General features: G+C 33.3%; 1 protein-coding gene across 1 annotated transcript in view; it reads left to right on the top strand.

Annotated features, from left to right (window-relative positions):
• The first annotated feature begins 7916 nt into the window (after positions 1–7916).
• Positions 7917–17840, top strand: part of LOC135835537 (zwei Ig domain protein zig-8-like) — a 366482-nt gene continuing 356558 nt past the window's right edge. Inside the window, exon 1 of the mRNA XM_065349802.1 lies at positions 7917–8255. The gene's annotated coding sequence lies outside the window, so the exon portion shown is untranslated. The remainder of the gene's footprint in view (positions 8256–17840) is intronic.

Genomic DNA, 17840 nt, shown 5'->3' on the forward strand with positions numbered 1-17840 from the left:
GCAACCTCTAGAAGTCTAGAGGCCAGGCAGACAGGCAGGTAGACGACCAGGAGAAGCTAAACAGGTAGGTCAATGACCTCAAGAGAACAGTCAAATGGGTCTAGGACCGTGAGAGGCCAGAAAGGCAGACAGATGGTCTTGGAAAGCCATACGAACGGGTCAATGACCTTGAGGGTGCAGACAAGCAGACAGACGACTTTGAGAATCTCGATGAAAATGGGCCTCTGAGTTTTGGAATCCTGAAACAAATTTTTTGCTCAATCTCACCAAAACACTCAATAGTGATACAGCGTATTAGTCTGGTTTTGTTTTCTTATATTGAATAACAAAGAGAACTCTTCAACTGACACACTCCTTATCTTTTAAGGCCAAAGTTCATTTTTGGATTTTTGGCAAAAAAAAAAACATTCCAAAATTTTCTTAATTTCTTTTCTCGAAGAAAATAGAGCAGTGTAAATTATGGTTTCATTTCACCCTCTCCTCAAAACTTTGTATAATTACCTGCAGTTTCACGCTATATTCTGAAGCCTTCAAAAAATTTCCAATATCCTCCAAAAATTCCTGGAAGGACCAAAAATGAACTGAGGCACCTGTAAATTCAGTTGGTGCTGATTGTTCACTCTCTTTATCATTTTAGGCAATTTCCAAAATATTCTAGGAATACCAGCTCAAAACTCAAAAGTGGAATTTTAAAACTGGAAAAATGAGAAAAAAACTTGATTTTCTTAAAACGAGTTTTTTTTTAAAGATATTGTCTGATATGTTTGTATAACTCAACCATCAAAACACAATCAGTTTTTGACCGCTTTGGTGCTCCCAAAAATATTCAGGATTTCAATGGCACCCCTTCTTTGGAAATTTGATTTTTTTCTACAACGGGAACAATTTTTCAAAAATTCACTTTTGATTAGGTACCTTCTCCTGGAATTTCAAGAAAACTATTCGAAATGGTCAAGAAAGTATCCAATAAACACCAAAAAGTTATTGCTGCTCAAGTTCATCTTGGGCTCTTTTGGAGCAATTTGATATTCTAGAGAAAAATAAGAACTCGCTGGAGGCTTCAAATAGCACAAATTTCGATTTTGCTCCCTTTAGTGAGGTCAAGTGTGGGACTTTTAAAAAGAAAACATGCTCTTTTCAAAATGAAATCAGCTGATAATCGAAAGCATTATATACAGGTACCTACCTAATGCATTCAAGTACCTGATATAATTTGCAACACTGATTCAAATTATTCACAGCACCGTCAACCTAACGATGTGAACAAGATTCAGTCCGAATGCTGTCAGTTTCTACCATCAGAATGAAATCGCTTCACATATCTGCGCCGTCAATGGTCAAACAAATCGAGTGAAACGTAAGCAACAAAGCCGAAATGTCATTCACACTTTACCAACGGACTGGTGGTTTGAATTCTCGCACATAACGGAGGCATTTGTACAACACCGAATCTATCGAATACAGGAGCGAGCAGGAGCAGTCGAGCCTATAAAATGAAATAACTGCATAGATAGAGAGAGAGAAAAAAAACGAAAAAGCAACACAAAAAACCCAGCATCCAACATGTGAATTCCCACGACTATTGATCAAATTGTCCGAACATTTGGGCGCCAAATTATAAGCACGGACGCGGACACCGAGTGAAATTTTATGCTGGTCGCAGAAGGGGAAATTTTTTCTTGTATCATATCATTTGTTATTGAACTAATACGTCCGGCAAAATACGCGGATTTCGCGGAGCCGTCGCACGTCGGAAATATTAGGGGCTCGCGGAGTGTCAGATTACACAACAAGAGTGCTCCTATACCATAGTGTACGTCTATGTATTTGTATATGGCGAAAGTCGCATGGTTTTAGCGGCTATACGTAGGCTACGTACGTACTACACGCAGCACACTGTGCAAAACTCTTTTTCTTATGATAAATGACATCAACGTTGCCAACTGAACTATAACAAACGATGATAAATATTTTTTTGTACGTTCTCAGTTATACGAAAGTAGTTGTATAACACTGGTCTTGTATCTGCGGTACTCGTTGATAAATGTTTGTAAATTAAGGGGGCCTCGTTTTTTTTCCAGACTAATACCATAATTTCACGTCATATTTGCGACCGGAGAGTGTACATGAGAAAACGGACGGACGCTGTTTTTTAAATAAAGCTCGACGATTCGAAAAAAAAAGTTTATTTTAATTCGTTAACGCGACTGAGCTTCCCCCTTGCTCCATCCCTATATAGGCTCAACTATATAGCGACCGGAAATTTCGTTACATTTTGATGACCTAATAATAAGATAAGACTTTTGCTTTTCCTCCCTCCCCTCTCCTTCCTTTTCCTTTGATTATGGTTATAACCTTGTTAGAAGATTATCATGTCGAGATATATGATGCAGACTATAGGATAACTGAAAATGAAAGATATTTAAAAAAATGCAATTCACTATATAGGAAAATACCATTTAACTTTGTTGGCGAGTAGCCGACGACGCGATGTTTGGTCATTTTAACCGTCTCGATTTTACCCAGCGTAAAGTTTTTCGATCACACGTACCACCGAAGTTTTACCCGTCGAATATGTTTTGTGGAAAAAAGTTTAAATTGTTACAGGAATTTAACATGTTTGAACCCAAAAACTAGCGCACGTTTTGAATTCATGGCTGTAAGGTTTACGCTGGTGAACCGAAATGTGATTCTCAAACAGTTTGTTGTAACGTGAAAATAAAGGTTGAAAAAAAAATCTGAAAATACTTTGATGACTTGAAGCACTCGTGATCTTTCCTTAAACTGTAAAATATTATCTACGCTGTCTGTGCTTTTCAAATTGTCGAATACAGCGTTACAAAGTCACAAAGAATACGCATTATCACGATAAACGGTAATTTTGTAAAATCTCAAAATCTTGCAATATTTGAGAAAATCTAAAAAATTTCATCTGAGAAATGAGATTTTTTAAAATGGCACTATTTTCCTCAATTTGTATGGTTTTTAACGGAGATCTGTTCTGTTCAAGAAGGAGATACGTGACGATGAAGGTGGCTCTCATACCTACTCAATGGATGATTTTTTTTTTTTTCAATTTTATCGGTCTCAATAACTAAATTACTTGATGCATTTTGACCGAAACATGAGAGCTAAAAATTTCCGCCCAAAATACAATTTGAACTCATTTTCAAGGCCACGCCCCCCCCCCCCCAAAAAGACTGTAATATAATTACGAATAATTTGAAATACATTGTGTGTCATCTTCATCAAGATGTCTTATAGATTGATTTTTCTCAATTTTCAGAAAGATATAGAAGTTTTTTGACAGATTGCATGAGAGAGGATGAAGAAAATGCCCTCAAAATTGTAAAACTGAGCGTTTCTGTCATTTTTGAATATTTTGCCATAATTTTCAATTCATTTGACTTTTATAGAGCAGACTTTACAAAAAGAGCCTATTTTTTGAGGTGACTGACAAAATTCTCCTAAAAATTTTCTGAAACAGTCAAGTATGTGACACCTACCAACGTTGAAGGGGTAGAGGCACCAAAATAGTATTATTTTCATCCATGATGAAACATCTTGTTGCAAAGCCAACTTTTATTGACTTCAAAATCAGAATTCATCAGATAGGTATGTACTATGTACCTACATAAATATTGTGAAGGGTATAATAATGTGTGCTCAAAATTGAAAACTCCTACATACAATGATTCGTTCAAAGGATTTGAGAATCTTCTTCATTTCTGAATTAAAAACTTATGGCCTTAGAAACCTGAAGCCATCAGTCCCTCAGCTCAATATTTCAACAAATGTGCACTTACGTACATATGTACGAGTACTTACAATTAGTGTACTTTGGAATAAAGTAAGTAGGTATAGGTATGCTTTAGCAATGTTTTGTTCAACATTTGAAAAATTGGATCGAGAAATTACCAGAAATAAACAAAAAAATGCTTGCAAATCTCAAAAAAAAAAATCAAGATCTCAAATCTAGGAAAATGTCAGATTTCAAATACGTTTTGACAATGAATTTTATTCTGCTAAATTGCTGAATAATTCGTGTTTTTTAAAAAACAATATTAGTACTTACTCATCTACCAGCTGCCGATGAGGATTTTTAGAAATTTAGAGTTTCTGCATTTACATGTTAATTTGTAGGCAGAATTTGAATATTTTCCACTAAACGTCCCCATTCCCTCACTGCAAAAAATGATCCCAAAGTTTTGGATGAAGAAAAAAAATTGAAAAAACGTACAAAAATACACCACCAAGACAAATGTTAGTTATTTAATTTAATTTTTTGATTTTTGATGCTTGAGTTCTAATATATAAAAATGAATTTGGTTCATTTCTTATTTTTGGTTTTTCGATCAAATCGATTTGGAGGTAGTTTTGGAAACTTTCAGAGCTTCCAGCAGGTTTTTATATTCAAATTCAAATTCTTTATTTGAGATACATGCGGCAACATTGCTGCCATCATATCACGTTAAGCATTACATACTTGTATGTAGTTGAAACAAAATATTTGAATAATACTTATTTATCTATAGAATACAAAGGCCCTAGGCAGATAAGTATAGTCGAGCGGTCCCCGAGACCTTCGGAGGTGAAACTTATGTGATGTATAGGTACCCCCAAGATAAGTATTTTCCCCAAGTTTTGGACCTCAACTCTGAGTGGTTCTTGAGTAATTCCTCAAAAATTGTTTTCAATTTTTTTCTCAGGATTGACTCGGCCGATTTTTTTCAAACTTGAACCAAAGTGTACGTATGCATAAGGGCTTTTCTCAAAAAAATCAACAGCTTCCTCCCCCCACTTTTCCCCCTTCAAAATTTCAATTCAATTGTTTGAGGTCCCCCTTACCCCCTAAGGCCTTTCGGCACACTTTTTGAAAAATATTTTTTAGATGCAGTATTGATCTTAGAACAACATATAACTTACCCACCTCACTTGTAATAAGGTTAATATGGTACCTAAGCCACTGCTATTGAAGTAATTTCTGGAGTATTGTTTATAATGTTGTGATTTTTAAATGAAAATGATGTTTTTGAGAGTCGTTATTCACAAATTCCGATTTAGGGGCAGCGATCACCCCCTCCCCCAAATTTGGGCGAAACTTTCAAAAGGAAACCTGGGGCATGGGCATGTGACACATCGAATTATATGTTTTTGGCGACGCTGAAACCGAATATGACGTAAGATTTTTGATTGGACTCCATCCACGGCTCCCAGCACCTTCCCAAAGGAAGTAACTTAAAAAAATGGTTTCATTCGGGTGACACATGAAATAGGTAGTGTATTTTCGATATCGCTGAACACGAATTTTAGCCTTGGTTTTTCAAATTGACGTCACCCATTGCTCCCAGAACCTCCTTCCATGGGTAATTGTCAAAAAAAAATTTTGGGGGCCATGGAAAGGGGTCCAATCAAAAATCTGATGTCATGTTTTTTTTCAATCCTTGGTCAAAAAAATCCGCGAAATAATAGTTCTTAAATAGGTTTTATTTTCATTTTTTTTTCTCAAAATGTTTCCACTCTGGTCATCTGCGGAGTAAACGCGGTCCTAGGCTAGGCATTGAAAATTTGAATTTTGATGTGTATAGGTACCTAAGGTATTGTTATTTATGTAGGTAGGTATTTATTTATCCGCTACTTGGTTACAATACACCTTAACGATTTTGTTCTTTCAACCTTGAAAATAACATTTGACAGAATCAGAATCACAAACCCACATCAAGAACCTTATAACGTAGGTTCGCTATTGAAATACCTAAGCAGATTTGCTAAATGAAACTTTTCGATGGAGTTGTAAAGTTGATTGTTGAAAGTTGTGCGCTCGCTTTGGCAGATTTTCGTCAATAACTTCGACATGTTCTTCTCATATAATAAATTTTTGATTATCATTCCTCTTTCGAGCTCCCTCGGTTATTTTTTTTTCATATTAAAACAACGTAATAGGCCCACTAGTATGTGGAAAAAGCTGCTTTTGAAAAAAATTTTCGATGTTTTCTTCAAATTATCAAATATATGTTTTCATCTAACAATAAGTAGATACATATGAAGTATGTGAATTGTTCTAATTGAGTAAGGCTATATAAAAATTTAAAAATGTTATACATGGCAAATTTTCTCTCAAATTGTTTACAAATTCCAGGTTTAAAAAATTCGTACAACAGAAAAATGGTGAGTGAAAGTCGAACAGTAATTTGTAAAAATATGTGAAATTCTGAATACTTTTAAATTTTACCTATACATGCACTCGTATGTATACGCCGTTTATGTCTCAAAAATGCTCATCAGGTCACTCCTTTTTAATAACTCAACCCTCCACCTCCTCTCCCCTCACTAAAACGCTTGGATATCCATTATTCAATAGATCCCATAATCTCACCTGACTGAAATAATTTTCGGTCAGACGTGCAGAGTTCTGTTGCAAAAAATATTTATAAATAGGTACCTATTCGAAAAAATAAAAAAATAAAATGAAGTAACATTTTCAAAAAACCCTAGAATTGAAAAAAATTCAGATGTTCCACAGCAATCAAATTTAATTTTTGTTTCAACACGACCAACTTATTGCAAACAAAATTCATCTTCAATTTATATCCCCATAACCATAATTTCAAAAAAGTTGAAAACGTGTAAGTCGTAAGGCCATAACGTATATTTACCTTCGTAGTCGGCCCAAAGTTAACTTTCATTGGCGTTCTCGAGCCGACATAAAATTTCGCTTAATTGCGCAAAAGTAAAGAAATCGTTTCCGCAAAATGGCGTATAAAGTCGCGAGCAATACTTAAAGAAAGTTTGTAATTACAAGTTAATTACTCCGTTTGTCAGAATCTTAATCTTTTAACCTCGTATGTGAGTTTTCTCTGCAATGTAAAGTTAGACTTGAGCGTTCGTTAAATGCAATATTCGAACCAATTAAACTGTACTATAAATTCTTATACATACAATGTACCTAATACCATGTGTGTTTTGTATGTGCTTGTTTTTTTTTGTAGGTATAGAAGATTTTTTGAAAACTGGAAAACGAAAAAAAAAAATTCTGAAGGCTATAGGAGTGGCTCAAAACTGCAACCAATCAACTTTCAGAATCTAAAAGTATAATAAAATCCATATTTCAGCTTAATTCTAACTCAATTTGATCATACTCCTGAAATTTTGCTCCATGATGTAGCCCTCTTCTCTCTTATATACTTTTCCCTCTCTCTTTTCAATTCATAGATGGGTCTCATTTTACCAATTTACGATTCGAATTTCACCAATTTAGACGACAAACCTTTCGTAACACGAAAATCACCCGGATGCAATAGAAGGGTAAATGTAATTTACCTTTTTGTAAATATTTAGTTGTACGGAAATTACGTGAAAATAGACGCGTCGTCGTCGTCGCAAAGGATAATCAATTGTAATTTGCTATTTTGTGAAATACTCAGCAACACAAATTACCTCGCAGATGGAAATTACGTAAAGAGGGCTGAAGAAGTTCAGGCAGGGAAAAAAACGTGTCTGGATAATTAAAAACACGATAATAAAAAAAAAAACTTTGATTGCGAGAAGAAAAAAAAATTAACCATAAAGTTTTCCCTCCTTTTTTTTAATGGGTAAGAATTTCTCGAGGCGAAAAATATTTGTATCAAAGTTGCATAAAAATTCAGTGTAAATATCCGCAACGATAGCCAGCATGGAAGGTACAAGCGAGCGGAAGGAACGAGGAGGAAAGGGGGAATCAGCATTGAGGTAAAATGCTTAAACGTAACCGAAAGAAATTACTACGTAGAAATAAATTAAAAATACGAAATGCAGAATTAAATAGCTTTCAAATCGAGCACCACCATTGAATTTCGGGGGTGCTGAACAAAAATGCTCGGCGATTTGGCGAATTTGTGAAATGCGCCTGCGCCACATTAGCCGACAGCCGATGATACACCCCTGATATCAGTTTAGTGTGTAAATTGTAACCATACTGTATCAACGAATACCTCCGCAATTACCCATTATTGGTGCGCGTATTTTTAACGTAAACATTCGCGAATCGTGATACGTGATTTTTTTTCTCCTATTTCGTGCAACGTGCGTTTGAAATTTTTTCGTGGTAAATTTCGTTGGCGGTTTTAAAATTTTTACATTACCGGTCGAGATGTACATTTCATGTTGTGATTTTCGTCGTCGTATTACTAATTCTCTGGTCACATATTTTCGCTGTTGATCGAGGTTACTGTGCGTGATTAATTGCCATAATCAACAGTAGGCTACCCAATTCACCGGTAAGATTGCGCTTTGTTTGATTTATGACGCTGTAGCTTTATGAAATATTCCACCAGGTGCCCCACGAGTTATTTTTTTTTTATTAATTTTAATGGCTTCGCCATTCACTCGGAACCGGTAAAAGGTTTCTTAAATTAATTAAAAAGTGCGCAAATTCGCAAAGAAAATTTTTCTTCAATATGTACTTCGTGCTTTGTAATTTTTTTTTCAAATTTTTCATGGCTCTTGTTTTTTTTTTTATCAATTAAGCAACTTATAACGCGTTCACGTTCGATATGACAAATGCCTCGGGTCCGGTTACACGTGAAACTAATTAGGCAACTTATATTACTCGCCGGTTGAAATATTTGCCTAGTTTATATTTTAAGAAGGATTAAGACATGATGTACGTATAATATTCTCGAGTGTTTCGATTTGGTGGAATACGAGTATTTCCATTCTAATTCGAGAAGCTTGCGAAACCATTTTTGTCAAATTAATAGACAAAAGAAAATTCGAGCATAACGATGACATTTAATATCATCTTGGCTTATTTTCTTTCACGAAATCATTACCGAAAATTAATTCATTTTTAATGATGCAAAAATTCAAATCATTTCTATCAAACGACTTCATATCATTTTCAGTAGGAGATATCGAATATTCCAAATGCCACGTTGAATTTTTTTTTATCAATGGTTTTAAGAAGCTACGTCTTTTAATGCAATTTTGTAATAATTTTTTTCTCGTGTTATTACGGTGGTAAATCAAACAGTGTAGGAGATTTTTTGATTCAGTGCCAGAATATCTAGTCACGAGTTGAATTTCAAATACGTTACTGAAATTTGTAGCTTTTTCCAGCATACTTTCGCAATTATTTACAAAACATCGCGTTTTTGTATTAATGTAGTCGCATCACGTTTTACTTTTACTTTACCGTTGAGAATGACACTGCAAAAAAAATTTGTCAACAGTTTCGAAATGCTTGAAATTTCGTTCACAATTTTAATCTTTTTTTTTTTTTGCTTTTTGAAAATGTGTTTAATGAGAGATTAGATAAACTGAACACATTTTTCGAATAATTTTCAACGCATTGGCAATGAAATTTTGCTTGGGTGAAAATTTTCAAAGCACGAATTTGAAATATTCAAATTTTTAATGCTTTTGTAAAAATTTAATCAAAGTTTGAAAAATTCATATTTTGATAAAGTTTATTTGATGTGATGAGGCCATTGCCTTGTCTGAGGGTTGAATTTTTTTTAGTGTTCAAGTTTATTAATCCAAAGTTCAAAATTTATTCTAAATGGTAAGCTGGTAGATTTAGGAAATATCAAGTTATGTCAGATTAGTTGTTATTAAGTTAGGTTAGGATAGGTTAAGGGAAAAGTGCTCCGATATGAATTTTTCAAATTACCTATTATGGCAAATTTCTAAAAACTGAATGTGGGTCAAAAATGAGAAAAAAAATCAAAATTTCAACTTTATACCTATATCTAATGCCATAATTAGGTATGTACTCGTATAGGTACTCTTTTTTTGAGCTTTCGAATCGATTTGAAACAATTTCAAATCGTTTTGAGTAGTTCTGGAGTCTCCAGCAGATTTCTGAAAGTTGAAATGTCCACAAAAGTTTACCAATGAAATGAGGAAACCAAAATTCTACTTTATATGCTCTCTGAAACAGATTTTGGAAAATAGGGAAATTCAAATTTTCATATGTCTGCTGGAGACTCCAGAGCTACTCAAAATGGTTCAAAGCCTTCACCAATCCATTCAGGGGATCAAAAATAGGGTACATTATCAGAATTCAGTTTTCTAGATCAATTTTGTGAAAATTTGCATTTTTTTCATTTTTGTCCCAAGCTTGATTTTTAAAAATGCATGAAAAAACGATTTTTTTTTCTTTTTGTTTTTGACCTAAATGTTTTCTTTTTTTATTATTTCTGTTTCATTTCAAAAAAATTTCATGGAATAGACGACGTATATTAATTTATGATAAGAATTGTAATTTTGGTTGAATTTTTTTGAGAGACGATGAGAATCCATAATTTTTGTAAAAAATCTAAATAATATAGTAACTAATCTCGTATTTTTATTTCGACCATGGAACACATAATAGAATACGTATATACTGTATAGGTACCTAATTCAATTAAAATGAGGAAACACTCGTTCAGATTCAAAGTATACAAAAGGTGATCGCGTAGAAAAATTTTATACAAACTCCACATAATTCTTTTCGATAAACTTGGCTTTTTTTCAACACCTTGACTGAATTAAAAAATTCTTCAAGACTCGAAGCGAGCTTTATACCCAAGCATACCGTTAATTAATGTAAATAAAGTCACGAAGTCGAACATGGAAACACGAAAGTGAAAAAAAGAAGAAGAGAGCGACGGGGACAAAATACAATATTAAAATTTAGCCGAACCGTCTATGCGACGCTGTTGATGGAAAATTTTTCTGTATTAAAACAAACGCTTAATACGCCTTAAAAAGTATTAAGGAATAAAGGTTAAAGATAAAAAAAATAATAATAAAAATAAGATTACGTGTAAACGTATACAAAAAATACGAACGAGGAAGCGGATAAATTCTTATAAAAAATAAGATTGAATTTTGTAACGGAGTTGGTGTCTAAGGTGAGAGGGAGCACTGCTGAGCGGAGAAAAATAACAACACACTGTTGGAAAATACGAAAAAACCAAGTTTGACGTAAAAATAGACGCGAAATCTTACATCTAAATTGATTCCAATTGTTTCGCTTTTTTCCCACTGAGTAGTCAGGTTAGCCGTAGACACAACAGGGAATTTTTAACACTGTGTATTTTCTTTTTGCTTTCAATGAATATTAAATAATCTCGATGTTGTTTTTCCCTATTGTTTTGTGTTTTGGTATTTTTTTGAGCTAATATTAGGATACCTACCTATATCTACGTTGGTTGGATTTTGGTGCTGTGATTTGTTTTTATTTTTATTTTGGAAATTGCTTCTCAACTGGATGAATATCTACCAAGTATTTGGAGATGTACGTAGTACGTAGGTAGTTTAAGCTCATTCGTCTCACATAGTGAAAAATTCACATATTTAGCTTCAATAAAATACATAATAAAATAATTTTTAGCTGGTTTATAAAGGATGGCTATTTGAGGACAATGATGGTGTTATGTTGCTGTTTTATTGTTACTTATTGTAGCGATACTTTTATGGCTGTTTGTACGAGAACGAGAGAAGCGTATAAAGTAGGTTCGATAAGCCTTAGACACTGAGCATTGGAATTTTACGATTCAAATTGTCCTATACATCAATGTAAGGAAAAAAAATTTCAAGCTGGAGAATTTTTTTTAGAAGGATCTTAAAAATTGAAATCTACCAAAAACTTGAGTGCATCTGGGCCATTGTTAATTTAGGTAGGTACCTACTTACCTACTTTTTCTTTTGATCAGGCAAATCAAGTAGGTAAGGCGAATGAACACCGCGAATCTGAGGTTTCGCGTTAAAATAAGGTTAGTATTCTTTACTCGTTAAAAATCTCGAATTTTGAAACAATTTCAAGATCATTACCTACTCAATTTTCGTTTTAAATTACTTAAAACGTCATTCAAGCCTTAACCCTTAATTGCATGACATTTTAAAATTCGGTGAAAAAAATTTTTTTGTTAGTTTTGGTGGTCTATAACATGGGAAAAATAATGAAAAAAATCATCCCCCCAAAACAACCCCCGAAAAGGGTGAAATAAAGTGTGTTCCACATATGGCACATTATGTATTCAATGATAGAAGTAATGTTCCATTTTCGGAACATCTGTGCCGAAATTCAACTAAAAATGATCGAAACAAGTACACAGCCGGTATGAAAAGTAAAGCTATGATTATACTGAACTTAGCAGTAAACTTATTCCTTATATTTATCACTCAGGACCAGTTGCAGAATGCGGATTTGAACTCAGTTCAACATAAACTCGGTTTAAATGCGAAAAAAAATTGTTCGCTATCCAAAATTATGTGAATAAGTTGACGGTCAAGTTTACAGCTCAGTTCAGTATAATCATAGCTTAATAAAACAGTATTTGAGTACTCGAATGAAAAGAAGGAGTTTGTGATAAGAGAAAGTTATCACCTTTTTTGGAAAAATTTGTTCACTGAACCCATGATGTTCCAGATTTGGAACACTCTTTTGGAAAACTTTGTTCACTGAACTCATAATGTGCCAGATTTGGAACACTCATATTTTCGGTCACCAAGGTAATATATTTGCAGGTCGGTCGTTTTTCGTTCATTCTACATCAACTAGAGACCGCCAACTACCTAGAAAAATTTTTTTCAGGTCATTTACGGTAGATTACAGCGCTTCCACAGAGTTTTGAAAACACGAGAAATCAGCTGTTTTTGAAATTCTCGCCTTGCTGAATGTGAATGTTTGTATTTTTTTTCATATGGAGGGAATTCTATATAACTTTTTCTGTAGAATGTAGAAACGTTCCGAAAATGGAACATTATGTTTCCGAGCAAAAAAAATATTTTTTTAACACTTGTAGAATTTTTCAAAATGAACGTTCCATATTTGACCCATTATGCAATTAAGGGTTAAAGTCGACACCTACCAACCAATTGCCATCATTTTCGAATAGATCTGGGGTCTGAGTCTCCAATAAAAGTTGACTTTTCTCCAGAGATTTCAAATTACTCCAGAAGGCGTCGTAGTCAACTTTGGTTGCTGAAAATTCAAATCTCGTTGTTAGTTCGATATTTTTGAATAGATCAGAATGGGTGAATTGCAAATCTTATGTTACGAGTTAAAGTGTATTGTTTGTACGTTGGAAACCTCAATTTTTAAAAAAATACGCTCTTCAACTCGTTACCTAGGATTTTGCAATTCACCCTATCGGTATACTTTTGGATATTTTATGTTTTTTTTTTGTTGAAAAATTTGGGTCCTCAAATATTCCTATTTTTTTCTGCAATTGCGTCAAAACTGGGATTCTAAACATGATCGTAAACAATTCAAAATTTGAATAGAATTGAGGTTTTTTGGTTTTTCTTCAGTTTATGCAATTTTTGGGGAATTTTGGAAAATTCGAAATCAGAAAGAACACTTGATCTTTCATTTGAGTACGTATTTGAAATCTGCTTGTGATGGGTCCCCATATTTTGTGACCACATGTTTTCTTGTGAGGATAACTTTTTGCTCAAAAAAGAGTAAGTGGATAAGTGTTACTTGTAATGATGAAAAAAAAGTTTAATAAAAGATTCGAAAAGAAGTTGTAAAACAATTTATGCAACTGTCCTAATTTCTTACAGTTTTTAGGTGTTTTTCGAAAATTGCTTCAAAGTAAGCAATTCAATGGGATGTTCGTCTTTATTTATGTTCTCGTAGAATAGGACTATTATCGAAAAAATCGTTTTTAAGCATCCAGTTGTAAATTTTGAACGATTTTGTTTATTTTATGCGAATCAGAAAATGCCCGAAATAAGCTCCATTAAGGTATACATACCCCAATTTTGGGTACTTTCTTATTTTACAAACAGAAGAAGGAAATTATGAGATGTAATCAAATTTTATATTCACTAAAAAAACACTCTCCAGCAGATCGAAGCTCCAGTAAAAATGTTTTTTTTTTTCTTATTAATAGGTTTAGCGCCCGTGGCACTATTCACGATTACAGTACCTACTATGCATATCTAATATCTATGTATAGGTGGTATTAATTTAAAATATCTTGAGGGAGTTTTTTCTTTAACCTAAGACGTTGATTAATTTGTCCAAAATTTAATGTAGAACTGAGATGGTGATTATTCAATTTGTCCAAATATTTTCTTGTTGTTTTCTTAGTGTGCTCTTGAATAGTCATGTGTAATTCACGATGGATTTGAGTATTTCTGCAGCACCATGGAGCATTGCGGATGATACGTAGCACCTTATTTTGAAGAATCTGCAGTTTTGAGATATTTGTTGAGGAAGCTCCGACCCAAATGGGTGAAGCATAGGTTAGTGATGAACGAAGTATATGGCAGAGTAGAGCAGAATTGCAGTGCTCACTTGAAGTTGTGATTTTCGATTTAGTAGCGGATAAAGCGTACTTAAATTTGCATAGGTTGTTCTCAATTTATCTAGGATGTGTTTTCAATAGGTGAGTCGAGTATCAAGTAGGACACCGAGGTATTTCACTGGTTCTTGAGTGTCTTTCCAAGAGATGTCCACTTGTCCAATTTTCAACTGCAGAATGGGAGCAATATTGCGAAGTGACTTGGTTTTGGTTTTAGTAGGATTCAGTTTCAGTTTCCATACAAGGAATAATTTTGAGATTTCCTCTATGAATTCTTGTAGGTTGTTGATGGCAGTTGAAAGATTGATATTTTTTGACAATAAGCATGTATCATCTGCAAACATTGTGATATTGATATTATCTTGTATGCGTGTAGGAATATCATCGAATATATCACTGCATAAAAATTACTAAAATGAGAACAACGTTGGACTTGATACTGCTCCTTGTCGTAAACCTTGCAATATTTTTCTTTCTGTTAAATACAATTGGTTAATTCAGATGATGAATGAATGGTTGTGAAGAAAAGATGCAATAATTTTGGTTAGAGCCATTGGAAGTATTTTTAGCAAGTGTGTGTATTAAACCAGCATGCCAGATCAGGGCTGTAAGGTAATTTATGTTATGTTGGTAAATTATGGCGGTATTTTACTATATCTTACGGTATTTTACCAAAAGTTTATTACCGTATTTTACCATAATTTACCAAAAAGACAAATTGAACACTTTTTTTCCATCTTTCCTTCATAAATTTTCAAATTTCCATGGAAATTTTTCATTTGGAAGTTACCAAAAATTTTCCTCATAAATTTACAAAAAATGTCCATGGAAAATTTTCTATAATCTCTAATAACACCTAAAACAGATGAAAATTCACTTCAGAGGCAGGTCAGAAGTTCAGAACTTCGAAGTCAAACTACAAATAACTCTTCATATCCAAATTGGCAAAATACCGTAAATACCGTAAAATATTGTATTTTACCGTATTTTACCAGCGAATAAATTACGGTAATTTAACAGCCCTGTGCCAGATTGAATCAAAAGTTTGTTGGATATCCAAAAAGACTGCTACTGTATACTCTTTGTTTTCAAAGCCATTTTGGATGAATTATTCTGTGATACGATGTAATTGATGAACAGTTGAAGTTTGTTTTCTGAACCCAAATTGGAAGGGTAAACGAGGAAAAAATGGTTTAAAATGTATCATTAATTTATTACCTACATACATATTTTGTCCATTAAATGACAAATGAATAAGTACTTATTAGAAATTACTTAAAAAGCAAACCAAGTGTCCAAAATAAGGATGGGGAAATCTCGATCTTTACAGTTTTCATTTTTTTTGGGGGGGGGGAGGGAATTAATAGAAAAATAAGCCGAATATGTTTTTTCTTTATCTAGAGTCACTTAATGATGATTTAGGACAATTTTTTTGTAAAGTAATCGAAATGTTTGGCAAAGTTCTGTAGATAACTTTTTCACCTGACTTAAATGTTTGTCATTTAGAAAAATCGCGTAGGTAGGTACTGTTTGCTCAAAAAATTTCTAATCCTAAACAAGTAACAGAATCAATACGAATTCATGCTTCGAATATGTGAAAGTGAGATTTAATTTACTTTACAACAGAAGTCTTACGTGGTTTCCTCAACAAAAAGTCTGCATTTACCTAACATTCCTACCTAATTCATGTAATAAAGTACCTAGGTAATAGGTTGCGTACTCGAAAGAGAACTTTGCAAGAAAACCGAAGGGTTGCAGTTAATTTATTCGAATTATCCATTTTAATCTCTATTAAGTGCCTATAGAACAGATCTCACGAGTGTTTAATTATTAATGGACCTATAATAAATGCACATCTACTCGCGTGGTAACATACACCAACTTTGAACGATATCTAACCTAAATATACCTACCTATCATACCGCAATTACGATATTATTTAATCGCCAGATTCATACGGCAAGATATAACGTAACATATTTACAACGAGAATAGGTGAGTAGGTAGCTAGGTACCTTGAAATAACATACATTCTCGTAGTAAATATTGATAATGAAAGTTAAACAGCGCGCAAAACTTTGAACTTCTCGGTGTACATATCGTTGGAAATAGCTATATTTTTAAAATTATGCTAGGGGTTGTTAAAATATCAAATACATATTCGCTATACTGTTCTCGGAAACGAACCAGGTAACCTAAATATTTAGTACAATGTATGGTATACTAGTTTAAATCAAAAAACAGTGAAATTCTTCGACAACACAATTTACTTACATATAGGAAAATTTTGGTAACCCTAAATACTATTCGACGCGTTCCAGATATTAACGTCTTGAAGTAGGTATATTTCAACGTTTATTGCTGAAACCAACTTGTATATTTTTTTCCTTCTTTTTTTTTTTTTCATCTCGTGGGTAAATTTAATAAGTTCGTGCCATTAAACAATCATCTATAGCTCAGTATTTTCGACATTACCGAGCTAATTTTACCGCGTTGAAAATTTGATAAATGTTTACGAAAATTCATACCTTAAACTTGCAACTTTCATCATTTCAACGTAGCTCAGTTTTCTAGCGCCAATTACGCGATAAAAATAGCAAACCGAGATTAATGTTTGGAATCGAGCGAATAAATTTGGAAATTTAAAATAAATTCGCGACCATAAAACATACAGGTAAAATATTTCAAACCGCCAAGTACGCGAAACACTCTTGGCAACTTATAAATTGAATAAAACAAGTCAAAAACATGTTTTACGAGTAGTTGGGTGTTATTATTATTAGGTGGGGGTTTTTTCTCGAAAGTCTGGAGTGTTTCCTACGATCGTATGTATTTCTTTTTGTCGTTTATGGTATATTTTTATGTTCGCGTATGCTGCAGAAATAGGTACCTTGACATATGTATAGGTGTCAATTCATCGTTTACCTCGTGAAAATTTGTGATTGAAAAATTCATACTGAGATTTGATTCTGCATTTCTTTTCATTACTGGAATGTATTTTCATGTACAGAAATTCTTGTTGTAGGGATAAGCTACATATGACTATATTATATATAGAGAAAAATCATTACGAAAGTTTTCAGTTCGGCCACATAGGTAGGCGAAGTTTTCTAAATTAATTCAGCTGCGCTCATAATTAATCTTAGTACGATGTACATGGAACTTTGGTTAGTTAGAGAACAATACGTGGGCGAAGTTTTATTTTGTTTGTGGCGCGCTAAGTAATAAGTTATTTGCTAAATTAATCTAGCCGATGTGTGTTTAGGTCAATAATGGCGAGTTTTTCAAATACTTTTTGTTCTTATATTGCGAAAAATATCGCTAGGGAATGAGTCAAGTGTAAAATATTATCGAAAAATACGATTTAAACAGAACAACTAAAGCGATTCGCAGATTGTTTCAAAACGATTTTATTACTAAAATAATGTATTTCTTTGAAAAAATAAAGCGAATAAATTAAATTATAAGATCGAAATCAAGACTACAAACTCTAAATTAAAAACCAAAATTGAAACTTGAGTATATATATATATTTTTTTTTCAATGGCTTCAAAGATC

Source organism: Planococcus citri, chromosome 2 (assembly GCF_950023065.1).
Source record: "Planococcus citri chromosome 2, ihPlaCitr1.1, whole genome shotgun sequence".
Taxonomy (NCBI): domain Eukaryota; kingdom Metazoa; phylum Arthropoda; class Insecta; order Hemiptera; family Pseudococcidae; genus Planococcus; species Planococcus citri.